The 19,153-nt window shown below is 39.5% G+C and overlaps 1 long non-coding RNA gene across 7 annotated transcripts in view; it reads right to left on the reverse strand.

The window, feature by feature from the left end:
- Window positions 1-19,153, reverse strand: part of LOC140484530 (uncharacterized) — a 167,720-nt gene that overhangs the window by 118,736 nt on the left and 29,831 nt on the right. For 5 of the 7 annotated variants that reach the window (XR_011962238.1, XR_011962250.1, XR_011962241.1 and 2 more), the window contains 3 exons: window positions 15,834-15,954; window positions 2,401-6,777; window positions 325-432 (listed from right to left, as the gene is read on the reverse strand). This is a non-coding gene — a long non-coding RNA (uncharacterized lncRNA). The remainder of the gene's footprint in view (window positions 1-324; window positions 433-2,400; window positions 6,778-15,833; window positions 15,955-19,153) is intronic. The other 2 variants (XR_011962249.1, XR_011962245.1) reach the window with 2 other exon arrangements.

A 19,153-nucleotide genomic window follows, 5' to 3' on the forward strand; every position in this document is an offset into this window, starting at 1 on the left:
CCACAACCTCTCCAAATTGTCCTAATATCTGAAATTTCTCATCTCTGGAACCACACGAATTTGGAGATAACACTGCTGATTCTGAACTTGACCTTGGAGATCTCATAACACCTTCTGATTCATTTGTGAGTAAGGAGTGAGGAAGGTGATGTTGCTGATTTACATGCTATGAAATTCAAAATAACTTCCTTGGTCAGAAAGAAGATCACAAGGCCATTCATTATAGGAAATGCAATGTTTCATTACATTGAAAATTAAGTTCAACAGTCAGTATGATGAAATTTCCAGATTACAGCAACAAAACTGAAAAATATGGAAGAATACCTGCAATATTTCCAGTTTTCCAGTCAGCCATTGAACTTGTACAAGAAGATGACTTTGAAACAAAATACTTTTGTATGAACTTGAGCATTCAATCTTCACATCATTTACCTGGTGTTTGGTATGACAGAGAAACATATTAAGTACTCCTCACTCCTGCCACAACTCACAAGTGGAGTGGTTTACCTCACAAAAGCACTTATAGAAAAATCAGAACTTTACCTCAACACAATCGCGTACAGATATGAAGGGAGTACACAAACAAGGAGAAACTTGCCTGCTTTATGACATACTCATTATGTCTCCTAGAACAACTCTATCAACTTATGGTCACACTGTAACACTGTGGTAAGTGTCACTAAAGAGGATTAAAGCAACAAACAGTGGAAATGAATTTCTTCTGATTTTCTTCTGCTCTGCAGCTGGAGCTATGGCAGTAGTTACGCTTACACAATGAAGCAGGATTTCTGCCAAAATTAAAGCAGTGCATTGGGAGAAAACCTAATTGAAACTCAGACCCAAATCTTTACTCTAAGCAATTGTTTTTATACATTACATTCACAGAATTTTTAAAGGTGCTCAAAAATTGAGATCAGTCTCAAAGGAAATTTGAGCTCCCAAAATCCATGGGCTAAATGCAAACATTCATGGAAGGAGCCTGACCATCATTGCTCCAGTAAGTCAGGGAGGTATCTGATATCGAAGAGACCTGTGTCAACTTATGTCCATGTCAGTTCCACTCCAAAGCCTAGCCACCACAATTACTTCTTGATTTTTTCTATGGCATATGAACTTTGGTCTATGTCAATGGGAAAGCAGATTAGAAGGTATGTCAAACAGACTGTCAATTTGCTGAAAGCTTACTTTGCGCTCCAAGCTTTAAGAATTTAATCCTCTTTGTTTTGAACAATACTTCAGTGAACAAATATAAAATCTTCCACAGGCAACAGAGTACCACTTTACCAATGCTTCATTTGACATATCTCTTTATATGAGACCAACTTGTGGAGATTTATCACGTCAAATGTAAGTATGAGTAAGCTCAAGTTTTTGAGCAATCCAGCGATAGCTAAGTTCTGCAAAATCAAGAATGGATAATGTTTGACTCCTGTCCATCTTTTGAAATTCATTTCTGTTTCCTTTGTTCATCTTGGTTTTCCCTAGGCTGTCCTGTTATGAACAAAATTGGTGACAAGCCAATTGCTCCTATTTCTCGCCCAATGCCATGATACATGCAAAAACAGCTGGAATGTGTTTCCTTCCTTCATAAGGGGAACCACATTATCACTTCTCACTGCTTAGCCCTTACAGCAATGGTGCAATCAGGCAATCATCTAATTGGGCTTATGAAAACAGGACCACGTCCATCAGTCCATGAAACCACACCTTATAGGAACAAATCTCTTATATTTTAATAACAGTTTGTACTCAGAGGTCAGCACATTTTCACAGTCCTATATATAGCAATACAAGAAATTTTGAAATCTGTTGGTCCCATAGACAAAAAGGTTATCTGGATTTGGGTTGGGTTTTTGCAGAGATGGGAAGCTTTATATTTTAGCAATTACAATTCTTAATAAACATCACAAAAATATTGTTTCAGTTGTTTCCTGAAACTTTGATTCTGTTTATGTCTATATTTTTTTTGAAATACAGCCAATATATCTTGTTCAATTCTGGTTCTATTGCATCCAATCTGTGACAATAAAGATGGGAAATGGGTATCAGTTAAGAACAAATGACTGTGTTCTTGTCATATGATGTTAAATGGCAGCCCTGAATTACTGCATTTATTATTTCATAAATAACTATGATATGCCTTTGTGAAAGTCGGGGTGTGAACTTTTAAATGTGAATTAATAAAAACAACACAAAATATATTTGTTCATGGAAGTGGAATTTGCAATACTTGCATAAAAACTGCAAATGCTTATTTAAAATCTTACATCCCGTCTTTGTTAGAATTAAAAATTTACAATTCTGTCAACTCATTCAGCCCATCACACGAAGAGCTAAAACTTGTACATCACAGAAATATTGGAATTCTTAAATATGTAAAATATTATAACTTCAATTTACCTTAATGGTTGAAGATTCTGCCACTCTTAAAAAAATGTATCAACCTCTTCTGGTTGATCTCTGGGGCAGATAGCTCTTGAACTTTATTGATTCACCCCTCTTTTTGAAGAGTGAAATAAAGGCTGTAATCTAATTTTTAAAATGCAAAGAACCAATAATGCTGGAAATCAGGAAGAAAGTTAGAAGTTACTGGAAAAACGCTGCAAGTCAAACAGCATCCATGGAGAGAGACCTGAACTTCTTCAGAACTATTCTGAAGCCCCAAAATGTTAACATTGTTTTCTCTCCATAGATGCTGCCAGACCTGCTGAGTTTTTTTTCTCGCAATTTCTGTCACGCAATTGAATGCCTTTAATCCAATATCAGACTCTGGTGCAAAGATTTACCATATTAGCTAAATAAGGAGTCTGCTTAAGAAGGAAATCAGGAGGGCAAAAAGGGGACATGAAATAGCTTTGTCTAATAGGGTTAAGAAGAATCTGAAGGGTTTTTACAAATACATTAAGGACAAAAGGGTAACTAGGGAGAGAATGGGGCCCCTAAAAGATCAGCAAGGCAACCTATGTGTGGAGCTGCAGGAGGTGGAGGGGATACTAAACGAGTATTTTGCATGAGTGTTTACTGTAGAGAAGGACATGGAAGACGTAGAATGTGGGGAAATAGATGGTGACATCTTGAAAAATGTCCATATTACAGAAGAGGAGGTTCTGGATGTCTTGAAATGCATAAAAGTGGATAAATCCCCAGGAACTGATTAGGTATAACCTAGAACTCTGTGGGAAGCTAGGGAAGTGATTGCTAGGCCCCTTGCTGAGATATTTGTATCATCAATAGTCCCAGGTGAGATGCTGGAAGACTGGAGGTTGGCTAATGTGGTACTACTATTTAAGAAAGATGTTAAGGAAAACCCAAGGAACTATAGACCAGTGAGCCTGTTGTCAGTGGTGGGCAAGTTGTTGGAGGGAATCCTGAGGGACAGGATTTACATGTGTTTGGAAAGGCAGGGACTGATTAGGAATAATCAACATGGCTTTGTGCATAAGAAATCATGTTTCACAAACTTGATTGAGTTTTTTAAAGAAGTAACAAAGAGGATTGATGTGGGCAGAGTGGTGGATGTGATCTATATGGACTTCAGCAAGGCGTTCGACAAGGTTCCCCATGGGAGAATGGTTAGCAAGGTTAGATTTCATGGAATGCAGGGAGAACCAGCCATTTGGATACAGCATTTACTCAAAGGTAGAAGACAGTGGGTGGTGTGGAGGGTTGCTTTTCAAACTGGAGGCCTGTGACCAGTAGAGTGCCACAAGAATCGGTGCTGGGTCCTCTACTTTTCATCATTTATGTAAATGATCTAGATATGAACATAAAAAGTATAGTTAGTACATTTGCAGATGACACCATAATTGGAGGAGTAATGGGCAGTGAAGAACGTTATCTCAGAGTACAACAGGATCTTGATCAAATTGTTCAATGGGCTGAGCAGTGGCAAATGGAGTTTAATTTAGATAAATGCGAGGTACTGTATTTTGGAAAAGCAAATCATAGCAGGAGTTATATAGTTAATGGTAAGGTCCTGAGGAGTGTTGCTGAACAAAGAGATTTTGGAGCGCAGGTTCATAGTGCCTTGAAGTTGGAGTCGCAGGTAAATAGGATAGTGAAGCAGGCATTTGATATGCTTTCCTTTACTGTCAGAGTATTGAGTATAGGAGTTGGGAGGTCATGTTGCAGCTGTACAGGGCATTAGTTTGGCCACTTTTGGAATATTGCGTGCAATTCTGGTCTCAAGGGCGGCACAGTGGCATGGTGGCACTGCTGCCTCACAGCACCAGAGACCCAGGTTCAATTCCCACCTCAGGCGACTGACTGTGTAGAGTTTGCACATTCTCCCCCTGTCTGTGTGGGTTTCCTCCGGGCTTCCGGTTTCCTCCCACAGTCCAAATATGTGCAGGTTTGGTGAATTGGCCATGCTAAATTGCCCATAGTGTTAGGAGAAGGCTTAAATGTAGAGGAATGGGTCAGAGTGGGTTGCGTTCGGCAGGTCGGTGTGGACTTGTTGGGTCGAAGGGCCTGTTTCCACACTGTAAGTAATCTAATCTATAAAAAAAGAATGTCGTGAAACTTGAAAGAGTTCAGACAAGATTTGTTGCCAGAGTTGGAGGATTTGAGCTATAGGGAAATTTAGAATAGGCTGGGGCTATTTTCCCTGGAGTGTCAGAGGCTGACGGGTGACCTCATGAAGGTTTATAAAATCATGAGGGGCATGGATCAGATAAATGGGCAGTGTCTTTTCCCTGGAGTGGGTAAGTCTAGAACTAGAGGGTAAAGGTTAAAGGTGAGAGGGGAAATATATAAAATGACTTAAGGGGCAACGTTTTCATGCAGAGAGTGGTTTGTGCATGGAATGAGCTGCCAGGGGAAATGGTGGAGGCTGGTACAATTGCAGCAGTTAAAAAGCATTTGGATGGATATATGAATAGGAGGGACTTAGAGCGATATGGTCAAAGTGCTGGCAAATGGGACTAGATTAGGTGAGGATATTTGGTCGCATGGACAATTTCGACCAAAGGGTTTATATTTGTGCTGTACATCTCTATGACTATGACTCAATTAGATCACAGCTAACATTAACTATGTGGATGTAGACATGGAACATGAAAGCTGACAAAAAAAATCCTGAAACTTTTGTAATTAAGTGAAAAACTTAACTTTTTCAGTCACCATAAATCGATGGGTGTAATTAGAAATGAGCAGATTCACAGGATGTAATCCTCAAACCATTAATTTAAAAAATCATAAAATCACACATGATAAAACTTATTCAGTCGCTGTAAGGCAGTTACTGGTCTTGATTATATCATTGCTGCTTATTCCATGGTGTCCTTTACTCTGTAGTGGTAGTTTTACAAATGTGTGCTGCCAGCAGGAAGTCTTGCTGCCAGCAACACACATTGAGAATTCAAGACCAACTTTCTGTTAATGCAATGCAAGCAATGTTTTTGTTTAGGTCAAAACATGTTGGCATTGAAACAAATTAGTAAATACATTGCCAACTTGTGTTTTTTTTTGCTTGCATGCTGAAGATATGGAATATATATATACACTGTCCCAAAAATAGCTCAAATGGATCTCTGCCCATCTTTTCCAGTGTGTCACTTCATACTGGAACTGGTGGAGGTTTTCTGTATGCAGTAAGCAATTCCAGCGTGCAACTCATAAGAGTACAAAAAGGAAGATCCAGGCCAACCTCTCACCTCTCACCTTTGACCTGTGATTCAGTTTGAATTTGAAATCAACAGCAAGAATAGCGAGCCACCTTTTATACAACAACAATTCATTCTTCAGAAACAATTTGGAAAGCTGTATCTAAGTCAGCTGACGTTGTTTGACACAAAAATATCTGAACTTCAAACTAATCTTGCAATTATACATATGCATAACATAACACTTGACGTCAGAGATGCTGACTTTTTTATCTTATTGAAATATGTTGTCTTTTTCACCTTTTATAAGCTTTAGATCACCATGATCTCAAATAGTCAAAATAATAGAAATTTCTATTTTATACTTTTTAGATTTCAGCCATTCACTGATAGTTTGGAAAATGCTGTCAACCACAAATTTTATGAAGCAATTACTTTTATTATTGACAGTGGAAGTCTTTCTCAAATAACCCTTCATTTCATAACGTCACTAGATACAATAAAAATTCTTTGAACATTTAATATTATCTCTTCTAATCTAGCTTGCTTTTAATTAATGATGGCTATACATAGGCTTAGTACAAATGCTTAGGATGCTTCAGGTATGACCAGTAAACAGCATTAAAGGTGGTTATAAACATTGGATGCTATCTACAATCATTTGATCGTGTTAGTCAACAAGTGCAAGAGGTTCACTCTGAAACAATCAAGAAAAAAAGTGAATAAAGACACAAAATAACCAAATATAGAGATATGATGCTCCTGATCTTTCTTCTTTGGCAAAGAAATAACTATTTTTTATTAATTTTTGCTTAACTGTGTAAATTGAGCAAACCAAGGCCTTAATTATGATTTATTCTGCCATAAATAGTTCTTCAGCATACAACTATTGTGAAGAATTACAACATGGTCTGACAATTGTGAGATGAAACAAACCTGTTCTGTAATTCACTTTGCAGATGTCTAGTTAGTCAATCCAGTGATCTGTAATCACAAACCCTGTCAGAAAATGAATGAATAATGGGCTGTGATAAAATGGTGGGATTTTCTAGTTTGCTTGTTCCATGTGGTGAATGCCATCTGTAATTGTCAGGTCCTGTTGGCTTTGTTCTTTACTTGAGGATGGAAATTAAACCATGTTGACTTCATCAGTGGAAGCAGCAAACAAGGAGAGCTGGAAATGTTGGAAAGAGATTTGAGCTAGACAGAGAAAGGTTTAACAAAAGGGATGGGGAGGTTTTTGAATCAACATTTTGGGATAAATTCTTCTTCATCACATGGAAAGCACTCCTGCAAAGCTGATAGCCTACCCATTACAAAATCTATTTTATTTACAGATTGTATTACTATCCATGTGGTACAAATGTAAGTTTGCCCTAAATATTTTAACACTTAGCTGAAATGCTTAGCTGGAATAAAGTTTTGAAGCACATTTGTCCCAAAAATCTAATAATAGATCACAGTGGAATGGCAGGTATATCTTGACATGATGTGCCTATCACCACAAATATTCACCACTTATCTGCTGAGGACCAATGTTTCATACAAAATGTATGATATTTCAGGTAGTTGATTATTATCCTTTGCTATATGATTCAGGTTTCTGTATATACCAACTAACCCCTGTTGACTCCATTACTGAAGTGCTAAAAATAGCAGTTAAATGTCATGTGTACAGTAAAGCATACATTATCCTAATATATTTTGTTGATTTAAGAATAAGGCTAATTCATAAAACAAAATCATTTTTTGATGCCAATTAGTTATCATTTAGTATCTGTTCAGCACGACTTTCTGCGAAGAAATAATTTGCATTTACAAAGCACCTTTCACAGCTTCATTGTTTTAAAGCAATTAAGTACTTTGGAAGCTCCAACCATATGCCACCAATACTCCTGTCAATTTTCTTGCTGTAGAAATAAGTGTAGAGTATATTTTATTAATGTAAACTTTTATAAACATCAAATTGCCTCCACCCCTATACAAAATGACACTGCTTTAATTTTAATGCACGTGTAACTGCTCGTTGGCTTCATACTTGAACTCCATATCTCTGAGAGCATACTGCCAATTTAATATGACATCATACGATGCCAGTTGACAGCAAGACCTAGAGTCATAGAGTCATACAGCATGGAAACAGACCCTTCAGCCCAACTTATCTATGCCAACCAGTTGTCCCAGTGTGACCTAGTCCCATTTGCCAGTATTAGGCCCACATCCATCTAAATGCTTCCTATTCAAATACCCATTCAGACCCCTTTAGTAATGTTGCAATTGTACCTGCCTGCACCACTTTCTATGGAAGTTCATTTCAGACACGCACCACCCTCTGCGTGAGAAAGTTATTCTCAGGTCCCTTTTAAATCTTTGCCGTCTTACCTTAAACCCAGTTTTGGACTCCCCCATCCTCGGAAAAAGAGCTTCGTTACTCATCCGATCCACACCCCTCATGATTGTATAAAGACACCTATAAGGTCGCCCCTCTCAGCCTCTGACGCTCAAGGAGAAAAAGCCCCAGCCCATTCAGCATCTACCAAAACTTAAACCCTCAAGTCATGCAACATCCTTATAACTTTTTTCTGCACCCTCTCAAGTTTAACAGCATCCTTCCAATGAAGGTGACCAGAATTATATGCAGTATTCTAAAAGTGGCCTCACCAATATCCTGTACAGCAACAACATGATGCCCCAACTCCTATACTCAATGTTCTGATCAATGAAGGCAAGTGTGCTATCCGTCTTCTTTGCCAGCTTGTCTACCTGTGATTCCACTATCAAGGAAGTGTGCACCTGCATCCCTAGGTCTCTTTGTTTGGCAATTCCCCAGGGCCCTACCATTATTGTTTAAGTCCTGCCTTGATTTAGCTCTACCAAAATATTACACCTCGTATTTATCTATATTAGCAATACAGAGACACAGAGTAAGACAGACAGAGAGACACAGAGAGACAGACACAGAGTTAGACAGAGAGAAAGAATGAGAGAGACATAGAGACAGAGAGAGAGAGAGAGAGAAAGAAAGAGAGAGGAGACAGACAGAGGCAGAGACAGAGAAAGGAAAAAAATGATTGAGCATGACAGGGAGAGACAGAGAGAGAGAGTGAGGGAGGATGTCAGGGTGAGGAAAGATGGACTGTTGGAAAGGGTGATCTGGGTACAGGGTTTCTGAAACTCCACCACAGCATGAGCTCAAAGTGTTACTCGATGATATGGGAAATCCTCTTGGTGTGAGTCTAATGTTTCTGCTCTAAAATGAAGATAGTGCAGTTAAAAATATAAAAAACAAGATAAGAATGCAATGTGATTAGTGAAACCTGCTCTGTAACATGGAAAAGTCATGTTCAGTTTGAGAGAACAGTATCCTTTCCCATTCTTGCTTCTTAATGCTTTATACCCGTGATATTTTATTCTCTTCCTTCCCTTGGTTTCTCCCACACTTTTATACTTTTCTTTAAATGGAAGCACAAGGAAAGTGATAAATGTCTTAGCCTCTGATCATCATGCTTCTAATCTGACCACCAGGGAGGTAGCAAGTGTAGCTCTAGGGTGGTTTACCCTCTGATTTTATTTTTGCCCTTTATTTTGGGAGATCAACTCATCAAATACCCAGTGTCTTCTCTTCAGAACAAACTTGAAGTCGGGAACTCTTAATTCAGGAACTATTTATGAGGAATTAAACAGACAAAAATTATCTTACTGCTCTGTGAAACATAACACTGGAGGACTGCACCTTTCTGCCTCACCTGAAATACTAAGATTCATCACAATTCACATTTTTATTCATGCAACCTATGAAATCTAAATTTGTAAGGACTTGTCAATGTAATAAGTTTGAATATAATAATGTAGCTATTCTGTGTACTTTTCCCTTATATGTGTGGTCATAAAAAACAAATGCATTCTCCAAATGGAAATACATCTATGAAAAGCAAACTCAAAATATTAAATACTGAAATGGATGTCATAAGTATAAGTCATAATTTAATATCAACCTTTTCCTTTAAATGTCAATGCAAATAAAAATACGTCTTTGACGTTCTTGAGTATATGTCTTTATTGGTTTCATATGATAACCTTTTTGGAGAGTGCATAAGAATTTATTGCACATCTGTTCAGTATTTTCTTTTTTATTAGGAAAAAGGGGATGAAACAAGTTTCCACCCACCTTCCCCCACCGTAGCCACCAATGCCTTCTCTTCCCTGTACAGATGCATCAAACATTATTAGAGGTGGAGCAAACATGCGATGGATTTATTGATTATTTCATAAACTATCCTGAAAAGGCTTTGGTAAGGAAAATAAGTTAAACATAGAGGTCCAAAGGTGTAGGAGAAAATATGAAAACTTCATGCCAATGTTGGAGTCATGCAGTGCAGTTTGCAATAACTAAAGGACAAAGTCCACATCTTTAATTCAGTAGTGGCTAGTAAATAAGTGGAATGAAAATCAAACTACTCTGGTTTATTGGTACACATGTGTAGAATTGTAGATCAGCTGGCTTTTATTTTCTGGGATGGGTCAACCACTGTTTTGTAAATGTTTTTCTCCAAACTGCTTCCCCCTCCCTTACAATCAGTGGCCCATTGCCCAGCTAAGGACTTTAGTATATAATCTGCCTGTAGTCCATGGCCAGAGCCAAGTATAGCAGTATGCCTTGTACTTTGATATTTCTGAAATTGTCTGCTGTGTTTAAGTGATTAGCACCTGCTAATTTTCTCTAGAGTTAACATTACAGACAATGGGAATATTTACTAGTAGTAGTTGTAGTTACAGAGGTATAAGGAAAGAATTGCCTAAAGTGAGCTGGGAAAATATACTAAGAAGAAGTGTCTGGTGAGCAGAGGCAGATATTTAAGCAGATTTGTCAAAAATCTAGGCAAAAGTTTGTACAATCAAAAAGGACTCAATGAGAAGAATGAACCACCTATGGTTAACAAAGATGGTCAAGGAAAGTATCTAATGAAGTCTCTAAGACACACAAAGCAGTGAAGACTAATGGTCAAGCAGAGGACTGAGATTTTTTGGACCACCAGCCAATGACTAAAATGTTAATAACTAGAAAGGAAATTGACAATGAAAGTAAATTAACAAGAAACATAAAAACAAACAGGAATGAGCATATGAGCATATAAAAAGAAAGAGGATGAATAAAGTGTGTAGGAGACTTGGAAGATGCTACTGGGGGAGTGACAATGGGGAACAGAGAAATGAAAGGTAAGTTTTTGCATTGATCTTCATGGTGAAAGACACTCTTAATATCTCAAAGCTAATAGATAAGCAAGGTGCTAATGGGAGGAAGCATCTTTCAGAGTCTCCATCACTAGTGACAAAGTCATTAACAAATTAATGAGACTAAAAGCAGAAAATATGTCAGGATCTGATGACTCACATTGAATGGTTTTAAGGGAAGTGGCTGCAACGATGCTGGAGGCATTGATCAAAATATCACAGAAATCATTGCATTCCAGGAATATTCTGGCAGACTGGGAAAGTGTTAGCGTGATGCCCTTGTTCAAGAAGGAAGAGTGACAGCAATTAGGGAACAATAGGCCTGTTAGCCTAAGATATGCCATTGGAAAATGTGCTACAGTCCACTATGTAGGAATAAATAACAGGACATTTTGGAAAGTTTAATTCAACCAGAATCAACATTGTTTTGTGAAGGAGAAATAAAGTTTGACAAATTTGCAAGAGTTCTTTGAGGATATGATTAGATTACTTACAGTGTGGAAACAGGCCCTTCGGCCCAACAAGTCCACACCTAGCCTCTGAAGAGCAACCCACCCAGACCCATTCCCCTACATTTACCCCTTCACCTAACACTATGGGCAATTTAGCATGGCCAATTCACCTAACCTGCACATTTTTGGACTGTGGGAGGAAACCAGAGCACCTGGAGGAAACTCACGCAGACACGGGAGAATGTGTAAACTCCATATAGACAGTTGCCCGAGGTGGGAATTGAACCTGGGTCTCTGGCGCTGTGAGGCAGCAGTGCTAACTGCTGTGCTACCATGCCAATATAACAAGCACAGTTGATAAAGGGTAGTTGGATTTTCAGAAGACATTCAATAAGGTGCCACATATAATGTTATATCACAAGATAGAGATCACAGTATTCAAAGTAACAGATCAGCATGAATTGAGGATTTGTTAACACATAGAAGATGATGGATTGTTTTTAGGTTGGAAAGATGTGACCAGCAAAGTGTCACAGAATCCCTCCTCGGCCCTCAATTATTTATGTAAACGACTTAAAGGAGAAGGCAGTATGTAACATATCCAAATGTGCTGATAATACAAAAACAGTTGAAAACAGCATGTTGTGATAAGGACATAAGGATTCTGTAAGGGGATATAGATGGTTTCAGTAAGTGAGCAAAAAATTGCCGGATGGAATTTTAAATAGGAAAGTACGAGGTCATGTACATTGGTAGGAAGAATCAAAGGATAGATTATTATTCAAATGGTGAGAGACACAAAAAAGTGCAGCACAGAGAGATCTAGGTATTCTTGTGCATGAAACAAAAAATAGCATGTGGATGCAGAATGTAATTGAGGATACAAATGGAATTTTAGCATTTGTCATTAAGGGTTAGAGTTTAAAGGTATGGAGGTTTTGTCAGAACTCAATGGGATGTTGGTGAAGCTGTATCTGGGGTGCTCTGTACAGTTTGGGCCCATATTTAAGAATGGATGTCTTGACATTGGAGGCAGTTCAAATCTAATTCTTAAGATGAGGAGTTGACTTATCAAGAACAGCTAAGATTAGAGGACTTACAGTGTGGAAACAGGTCCTTCGGCCCAACAAGTCCACACCAACACACTGAAGCGCAACCCACCCATATATTTACCCCTTCACCTAACACTATGGGCAATTTAGCATGGCCAATTCACCTGACCTGTACATCTTTGGACTGTGGGAGGAAACCAGAGCACCCGGAGGAAACCCACACAGACACAGGGAGAAATGTGCAAACTCCACACAGTCGCCTGAGGCAGGAATTGAACCCAGGTTTCTGGCGCTGTGAGGCAGCAGTGCTAGCAATTGTGCCACAGTGCTGCCTATAGGTTAGGGCTAAATACATTACAGCTTAGAAGAATGATGGGTAATCTAAACATGCAAAAATGAAGGAGCTTTGACAGAGTAGATGTTAAGAAGAAACTAAAACTTGAGCTAAGGGGCACAGTTACAGAATAAAGGAACAATTATTTAAAACTGTGATGCAAAGGAACCTATTTCTCTAGAAGATAGTAGATATCTGGAATTCTTTACTGAAGTGGGTTGTGGATGCTAGAATAAAAACATTTTTTAAGATATTTACAAATATAGTGGACAGCTGATTGGAATATCAAGGAATTGACGTCTATGATGAGTGGGCATGAAGAGAAGCTGAAGCCTGAAGCAAATCAACCATCATTTTACTGAATGATGGGTCAGGCTGGATGAGCCAAATGGCCTACTCCTGCTCTGGAGATGCTAGTGTTGGACTGGGGTGTACAAAGTTAAAAAATCATGTAACACCAGGTTATAGTCCAACAGGTTTAATTGGAAGAACACTAGCTTTCGGAGTGCCACTCTTTCATCAGATGGTTGAAGGAAAGGTGCTCCGAAAGCTAGTGCTTCCAATTAAACCTGTTGGACTATAACCTGGTGTTATATGGTTTTTTAACTTTGTACTCCTGCTCCTACTTCTTCTGAACTTACAGAGAGAATGGAGATCTAGTTGCAGTATTCTGGACATCAATGTATGCCCCACCAAAATATTTTTTTATGCATCAGATTGGCATTAGATATTTAAGGAGATTTATGAAAAGGGCAGACAAATTATATTATGATCAGAAAATAAACTCAATTTCTTTGGCACACTCAAAAAGAGCTCTTTATGGCAAACGCTTACCTTGCAAAAAGTAAAAGATTTTCATTCAAGATTTTTAATGTATTTTATTTGGTCTTGGATCTCATGAGCATCACACCCTTAAGTTATTTATTTATGCAAAAATCACATTAATATGTGTTCTAAACCATGAGTTCTGAATCTCTGACATGCCAACCAAAGGATGTAGGAAAGAACAATAAACAGAAAGCAAATCACTCTTGATCTATCTCTTTAAAAAAAGTAAAATAACTGCCGATGCTGGAAATCAGAAACAAAAACAGAAATTGCTGGAAAATCTCAGGTCTGGCAACATCTGTAGAGAGAATTCAAAGATAACGTTTTGGGTCCTGTGACCCTGCTTCAGAACTCATGGTAGCTTCGAAAGAGTTGCTTTTTATGCAAAAGATAGGGTGGGGAGTGGGGATGAGCAGTAAATCATAGGTGGAGATAGAGCCCAAAGAGAGAGCAGAACAGTTGGCCAGACAAAGGAGTGGGCTAATGGTCAGCCTAGGAAAATGAATGCCTGCTAACAGATCTATTAGTGGCTAACAATGGGTTATGTAATAGCAGACAATGTGATAACAAGGCTGGTTTGTGGGGATTGTGCTAAGCACAAGGAAGATGGTGCCTCAAGTCCTAAAATTGTTTGATTTGATATTAAGTCCAGAAGGCTGCAGATATCCAAATGGAAAATGAGGTGCTGTTCTTCCAGCTTGCACTGACCTTTGCTGGAATACTGCAGCAAGCTTAAGCCAAAGATGTTGGTGAGGGAACAAGGTGGTATGTTTAAGTGGCAGGCAACAGGAGGCTCAGGGTCTTTTTTGTGATCAGAATATAGGTCGTTTGTGAAGCAGTAGTCAGCCAGTCTACAGTTTGTTTCCCCAAAGTAGAGGGGACCACATTGTGAGCAGCAAAAACAGGTTAGATTAAGTGAAGTGCAGATAAATTGCTACTTCATCTGGAAGATGTGTTTGGGCCCTTGGATACTGAGGGAGGAAGAAGTTAACGGGCAGGTATTATACCTTCTATGGTTGCAGGTGAAGGTGCCATGGGACTGTGGGTGGTGCTGGGGAGTGAAAGAGGAATGGACCAGGCTGTCCCAGAAGAATTAGTCCTTGCAGAGGGCTGAAAGGGAGGATAAGGGGTTATGTGTCTGATTATGGAATCCCACTGGAAGTGTCAGAAATGGCAGCTAATGATCTTTTGGATGTGGAGGATGTGGATGTGCTGGGGGAGGAGCTGCTAGGTGAGTACAAGGGTGAAAGTGAGCACTGCAGACACTGAAGATCAGAGTCGAAGAGTGTGCTGCTGGAAAAGCACAGCCAGTCAGGTAGCATCCAAGGAGCAGGAGAATCGATGTTTCAAGCATAAGCTCTTCATCAGGAATCTTCCTGATAGAGAGCGCATCCTCAAAACGTCAATTCCCTGCTCCTCGGATGCTGCCTGACCAGCTGTGCTTTTCCAGCATCACACTCTTCAGCGAGTACAAGGTTAACCCTATCACTGTTGTGAGAGGGAAGAGAGGGGCTGAGGGTTGAAGTGAAGGAGATGGGTCAGACCAGGCTGAGGGCCCTGTCAACTACAGTGCTGGGGAATCTCGGTTGAGCAAGAAGATGGACATTTCGAAGGCTTTGATGTTGAAATTGGCATCATCAGAACAGAGGCGGAGGAAGTGGGAGAATGGAGTGAAGTCCTTACAGGAAGTAGAGTGTGAGGATGTACAGTCAAGGTAACTGTCAGTCTGTTGGTTTGTAGTGAATATTGATGGCCAGCCTAAGTCCAGAAATGGAAACAGAGATGTCAAGGAGGGGAAAGGAGGAGTCAAAGATGGACCAGATGAAGCTGACAGTGAGGTGGAAATTGGAAGTGAAATTGATCAACTTCAAATTGCAAACAAGAGAGAGAAACAGTACCAATGATATCATTGATATACTGGAGAACGAGTTGTTTGTGATGGCCGGAATAAGGCTGGAACACGGAATGTTCCATGTCTCCCATAAAGAGACAGGCATAACTGGCATCCATGTGGGTACTCATGGCCACCTTTGACCATGAAACGTCTTCATTTCCTTTCAGGCATCAAGGAGCACAAGATGCAACAAGTCAGAGATATCAAAAACTCATCAGAACCTTCCTCTCCTCCCCTTCCCACCCCTTCTTTCTGACTCCATCCCCATTCCCTACCCCACCTCCTGTCATGTATTTACTATCCCTTCTGACCTTTGGCTACAAAGAATCAGCCAAGCAACAAGTCAATTGAACATTCAAATTTCAAAGTAATTTCGAAATGGGATATTGTCATAAGCTCTCCAGTGCAAATAAATCACTTCATAGAAAGTTTCACTACCTTCTTTATTTGTAACATCTTCAAAGAAGTTGAGAGTGTTTCTCTCATCATTCATGGAACAGCTCTTTGTACAGTGACCACAGCTTCTGTGGTTGAATCCTATAGATGAGTTCCAATGAGCCTGTGTGGGCAATAACAGAAATAAAGTGGCTCCTCAGTAACATGATCAATCAATCAGCAATAAAAAAGCACAAAACTAAAATCTTAAAAGTTTCCAGCAAACACTGGTACATGGTATGATGCCTCTACGTAAACCCTGCATATTGTTTCTTAGAATCCCAACAAGTCCACACCAACCCTCCGAACAGCATCCAACCCAGATCCATCCCCCTACCCAATAACCCTGAATTTCCCATGGCTAACACACCTAGCCTACATACTATGGATAGTTTAGCATGGCCAATCCACCCAACCTGCACATCTTTAGACTGTGAGAGGAAACCAGAGCACCTGGCAGAAACGCACGCAGACATGGAGAGAACATGCAAACTCTACACAAACAGTCGCCCAAGGGTGGAGTCGAACTTGGGTTCTTGGTCCTGTGAGGCATCAGTGCTGACCACTGAGCCACCATGCTACCATTTCTCTAATTAAGATGTCTACTGTACAAGCCTTTTGGTGCATACACCGTAACAGATTATATGTGCAGCAACAGTAATGAGAACTTCTTTCCCCAATTTCAGTCCCCATGGTACCCAAGAAAAGGAGTTTTTAATAATAATGTGCATAACTTATAGTCCAAGGTATGAAGTTAGAAGCTCCTGCACCTTCTGCATACTATGGAATATTGGTAGGCGATTGTTACTTTGTCAGTTAGTGTCAATCTTTACAACTCATGACATTACTTATGCCTGTTAGTCATGAATAGGATTCATTTATAATGTTGAATGTTCAAGATTATTGCAACCAGGAGTTTTAGTTAACCCAATTGATCAACGCACAAGATCCACATAAAGCACTATGTGATAGCAGATATCTTTTATTGGCTCTTTGTGGGTGTCTGTCTGATACTTTTGCCCTTTACTGGACCTCACATTACACTAAAGTGGAGGCCCCGAACACAGAGGAAAGAAATAATCATGCTACCACTCTGGGCATGTGGCAGCTATTTCCATTTCATGTGTGATATGAATGAGCATGGGTAGGCAACACAGGTAATGGTTCACAAAGTGATTCACAGGCTTAGTTTCTATCTGCATGGAGAATAGGAAATTTCACATAAATAAGGTAAGGTTAGGTATGAATGAGATGTAAAGGCATGTAAATAGGCCTCTCACTACTCACTAGCAAAATTATCACTTTGTTGTTCAAACCTTGAGTGAAAAATCAATTCTTTCCTTGATGCCAAGAATCTCACTGTTTAAAAATGTGTTGCTGGAAAAGCGCAGCAGGTCAGGCGGCATCAGAGGAACAGGAAAGGCTTATGCCCGAAACGTCGATTCTCCTGCTCCTTTGATGCTGCCTGACCTGCTGCGCTTTTCCAGCAACACATTTTTAAGCTCTGATCTCCAGCAATTGCAGTCCTCACTTTCTCCAAGAATCTCACTGTCCCAATCTTGCCACATTTTCCCATATGACTTGCCATTGTCCATATTATTCAGCGTCTGAAAAAATCCAGCCCCGAGTTTCCTATCATTACTGACTTGCATTGTCTAGTTTTATTTCAAAATTCCAACATCCACCTTTCCTTAATCACGCTTTTCTTATCTAGAAACTTTAGTTACTCCCAAATTGAATGCTTACATTTATCAGAACACTCCAGTTATAAGTTTGGTGTTGCTGTTGATACGCTTTTTATATTATGAATAGCATGAATAGCATGAAACTACATTTAGACTTTAGATTAGATTAGATTAGATTACTTACAGTGTGGAAACAGGCCCTTCGGCCCAACAAGTCCACACCGCCCCGCCGAAGCGTAACCCACCCATACCCCTACATCTACATCTACCCCTTACCTAACACTACGGGCAATTTAGCATGGCCAATTGACCTGGCCTGCACATCTTTGGACTGTGGGAGGAAACCGGAGCACCCGGAGGAAACCCACGCAGACACGGGGAGAACGTGCAAACTCCACACAGTCAGTCGCCTGAGGCGGGAATACTTCTATTGGTATAGTTTCTGCCTTTCTGAAGAATGAACAATATGTAGCCCATCTGTAGGAATCAAGGAGCAATAAGCAACTACAGCTCAGCAAAGACTTTAACAAATTAAGAAAAAACACATCAGTCCTGCAGCAAACAAAAACAAGTGTTGAAATATGATTGTGCCATGAACTGATCTAAATGCTATAGTCAGAATGTCTCATTAAATGAAGCAACCCAGTGAAGTGGTTAAGTGTAATTTCAGACACTTTCAACAAAGCAACAAGGATGATTATAATCTGCCTCTACAGATGCTGGAGTGAACTGAAGAAGCTAATAAGTGTAATAACATAGAACAGTGACCAACAATCATGCAATTATTCTGTGCACACACATTCCTCTCAGTAGCTCTCCAGCATGATTCTTTGCATGTATAACAGTTATTCATACTGATTCAAAATCTGACAGTGAGGCTATGTGGACACTATAAAAGCTGAAGAGGTGAATTCAAAAATCAACGGAGTTTTGTTGAAATTTCAGGGATGGGCTTATTTACATGGGCTACTAATAAGGTTTTCATTCATAGCTGCAAAGTACAGGTTATGGTAAACTTCTTTCAGACACTCCTCGTGTTCTTCAGTTCACTTATGCTGCTGTTCTGTTCAGTATTGCCAAGTTATCATTCATGCCCTGATAACTAATATCCAAAAATGTTTTAGCTTGGTAGCTGAACAGAAGTAGACTTCATTCTTTAACACTCAGAGAACAGATTCTTAGAGTACAAGAATGTTTCCAAATGCTGAATGAGCCTATAATTAATTCATTCACAAGCTGCTTTTTTATAGTTTAGAGAAATTCTAACTGGAGTCCAGTAATAGTTTAGAGAAACTCTTACTAGAGCCCATTAAGAATATTTCTCATCTGTAGAATGTTGTAGCACAACTAAGTTTGACTAATTGCTGTAGTTCAGTATTATATGTACACAGCATTTGTTTAACAAGTCACTGATAGCAGGTGAAAGTGAGGACTGCAGATGCTGGAGATAAGAGTCAAGACTAGAGTGGTGCTGTAAAAGCACAGCAGGTCAGGCAGCTGCTCAGATGCTGTCTGACCTGCTGTGCTTTTCCAGTACCACTCTAAGTCACTGATAGCAGTCAGCTCACCTGACAAACTTTCTCAATCGAGAAAAGAAGTGTATAATAAGATACTGTAAGACAAATTATAGAGTAACAA

This window comes from Chiloscyllium punctatum, chromosome 2, assembly GCF_047496795.1.
Source record: "Chiloscyllium punctatum isolate Juve2018m chromosome 2, sChiPun1.3, whole genome shotgun sequence".
Lineage (NCBI taxonomy): Eukaryota > Metazoa > Chordata > Chondrichthyes > Orectolobiformes > Hemiscylliidae > Chiloscyllium > Chiloscyllium punctatum.